The sequence below is a fragment of the Lontra canadensis genome, unplaced genomic scaffold (genome assembly GCF_010015895.1).
Source record: "Lontra canadensis isolate GAN:19392208 unplaced genomic scaffold, GSC_riverotter_1.0 scaffold1, whole genome shotgun sequence".
NCBI lineage: Eukaryota > Metazoa > Chordata > Mammalia > Carnivora > Mustelidae > Lontra > Lontra canadensis.
The window spans coordinates 112,615,822-112,618,855 of record NW_022630995.1 but is presented as its reverse complement, the minus strand read 5'-3'; positions in this window follow the sequence as shown (position 1 = coordinate 112,618,855).

Sequence of the window (3,034 nt, the reverse complement as noted above, 5' to 3'; positions counted from 1 at the left end):
GAAGGGGCACGTGCACCCGAATGTTTATAGCAGCAATGTCTACAATAGCCAAACTATGGAAAGAACCTAGATGTCCATCAACAGACGAATGGATAAAGAAGATGTGGTATATATATACAATGGAATACTATGCAGCCATCAAAAGAAATGAAATCTTGCCATTTGCGACAACATGGATGGAACTAGAGGGTATCATGCTTAGCGAAATAAGTCAATCGGAGAAAGACAACTATCATATGATCTCCCTGATATGAGGGAGAGGAGATGCAACATGGGGGGTTAATGTGGTAGGAGAAGAGTAAATGAAACAAGTTGGGATTGGGAGGGAGACAAACCATAAGTGACTCTTAATCTCACAAAACAAACTGAGGGTTGCTGGGCAGAGGGGGGTTGGGGGGGGTTATGGACATTGGGTAGGGTATGTGCTATGGTGAGTGCTGTGAAGTTTGTAAACGTGGAGATTCACAGACCTGTACCCCTGGGGGAAAATATATATATATATATATATATATGTTTATAAAAAATAAAATTATTAAAAAAAAAAATCCAAAAAAAAAAAAAAAAAAGAATAGTAAGTACTTCACATAAATTTGTGGAAGGAAAGGGAAGGAGGACAAAACAAAGAAATATTTGCGAAAACTAAATGAAATTACAGGAGACTAAAATTAAAATATTTTCATAGTTCTTTATTATTATAATCCTTTTATCTGTGTTATTCTTCATTTGTGAAGAATTCTTGATCTGTGATAAAAGAAGGAAAAGGAGAAAGAGGAAGAAGAATAGAAGAATAAAATTGTAAAAGAATACCATGAAAGTGTTTTAGTCTTCTGTATACACTTCATTTAGTTTTCACAAATATTAACTTATTTGTTTATTCAACAAGTTTATACTGAGGGCTTAGTATCTGTCAAACACTGCTCTGTACATGAGAAATAAAACAGTAGAGTTAGACAAAGTTCTAGCCTTATGCTGCTTAGATTCTAGAAAACACAGAGAAAAATAGATGTGCAAAATATTTACAATGCAGTTTTTAGTAATAAACTGAAAAAGGGCCTTTAAAATGCAAAGGTGTAGAAGGAGGTGCTAGTTGACATACAGTGTAATATTAGTTTCAGGTATAACTATATAGTGATTCAACACTGTCAAACAATACCCGGTGCTCATCACAACTTAATCCATATCCCCTGTTTAATCCATCCCTCCATTTACCTCCCCTCCAATAACCCTCAATTTGTTCTCTACAGTTAAGAGTTTGTTTTCTGGTTTCCCTCTCTGTCTTCCACCTCACCCGATGTTCATCAGTTTTGTTTCTTAAATTTCACATACTGAGGAATTCATATGGTATTTGTCTTTCTCTGACTGACTCATTTTGCCTCTCCAACCGCACCATTGCAAATGGCAAGATTTCATTCTGTTTTATGACTGAGTTAGTATATACATATATATACCATCTCTCTATCCATTCATCAGTTGATGGACATTTGGACTTTTTCCCTCTATTATAGATAATGCTGTTATAAAATGGGGTGCATGTATCCCTTCAAATTAGTATTTTTGTACTGTTTGGATAAATACCCAGTGGTACAATTGCTGAATCATAGGGTAATTCTACTTTTAACTTTTTAAGGAACCTCCAAACTGTTTTCCAGAGCAGCTGCTCTAGTTTGCATTAGGTGGGGCTATTTTAAATGGCATGGTCAAGGAATACCTCATTGACATGGACAAAACCTGAAAGCAGTATATCAGCAAATCTTGTGAGGGTCTGGAAATAAAGAATGTCAACTAATAAGAAAGGTTAATTTCAAGTCCCTCAGGCAGGGACCATCTCTGCCTATGCAGGAATCAACTCTAGTACTTACTCATATCTGTCACCAAGAATTGAAGTGGGACTCAGAAATTTTCTGATCTTGCTCAAGACCACACACTTTGTTGATAAAACACCTAGATTCAAAGCCAGGATTGGTGATTGGTCACTCATGACTACATCTAACTCTGAGATTTGGAATTTGGGGTCCTGCATTCAAGACTATATCATTTAACAATTATATACCTCTGACAAACCACATAGTATAAAGCCTTATACTGATGGTATACTAATTAAATGACAAAGTACATGTGAAAGTCTTCATTAACTATATTAAGGGTTTTATATAACTAAAACCATATATATATATAACTATAACTGTATATAACTATATATGTTGTATATATGTGTGTGTGTATGCACACACACACAAACTATTTTCACAGATGGCAATACCTAAGAACATAAAGCACACCACACCACATGTCTTCAATGCTGAAGTGTAGTCTCAGGACCTTAGCAAAGTGAATGTATGCCCTCGACCGCCAACATTTTAAATAAAGCACTTGAGGGTAAATTCAGGCCATGCCTCAGAGAATACTAAAAAATTACCCTATCAAATGTGTGAGGTAACATCAGGATAAAGAGTAAATAATAAATAAAAAAAGAGTAAAAAATAAATAAAAGTATCAGAAGATCGGTAATACTTAAACAAGCCATTAACATAAGATGTAAGTCCAGAGAGATCCATAACAATAACCTTAATAATGTGTCATTTCAATAGACCACCTGTTGCATGTTTGCATTATCCTGGTTTGAAACACCAAACTGTGCGTAGGAACTTAAAGTATTATGAGCCTATTTGTTTCTGTTTATACACCTCACATTTGCTAAGAGGGACAAGATCTTAGATGTTGTCGCCACAGAAAATAATTACGTGACTAATAGAGGGGTTAGCTAACTCTACACTGGTAAACATACTGCAATATCTAAATGTATCAAATCAACATGTGCACCTTAAATTTGCACAGTTATGTGTCATTTATAACTAAACAAAAAAAATGGTTAAAGAAAATGTTTGCAGTGTCATTTAACTATGGAACCTGATGATTTTGAACATATTACTGTAGATGTCTGATAGTAAATTATGAAACCAATTCTACAGATGAGAGTATTATTATTGGGTAGAATTGCCTGCGATTTTATCCTATTTGCAAGCTAAAATGTTAG